The sequence below is a fragment of the Rhincodon typus genome, chromosome 8, assembly GCF_021869965.1.
Source record: "Rhincodon typus isolate 14 chromosome 8, sRhiTyp1.1, whole genome shotgun sequence".
Lineage (NCBI taxonomy): Eukaryota > Metazoa > Chordata > Chondrichthyes > Orectolobiformes > Rhincodontidae > Rhincodon > Rhincodon typus.
The window spans coordinates 84,803,070-84,803,553 of NC_063339.1; positions in this window are offsets into that span (position 1 = coordinate 84,803,070).

The following is a 484-nucleotide window of genomic DNA, read 5'->3' on the forward strand; positions in this document are numbered from 1 at the left end:
GCGAGGGAGTGAGGGATGTGGAGGGAGTGAGCGAGGTAGCGAGGGACAGGGAGGGAGCGAGGGACGGGGAGGCAGGGAAGAAGGGATGGGGAGGGAGTGAGCGAGGGATGGGGAGGGAGCGACGGATGTAAGGGAGCGAGGGACGGGGAGGGAGGGAGCGAGGGACGGGGAGGGAGCGAGGGAGCGAGAGAGCGCAGGTTGGATTGAGGGAGTGAGGGACGGGGAGGGACGACGGACGTAAGGGAGCGTGGGAAGGGGAGGGAGGGAGCGAGGGACAGGATGTGAGGGAGGGAACAAGGGACGGAGATGGAGGGAGCGAGAGATGGAATGAGGAAGTGAGAGACGGAATGAGGAACGGAGCGGGGGATGGAATGTGGGAGCAAGGGACGGGGAGGGAGGGAGGGAGGGAGGGACTGGGAGGGAGGGAGCAAGGGACGGGGAAGGAGGGAGTGAGGGATGGCGAGGGAGTGAGGGATGGGGAGGC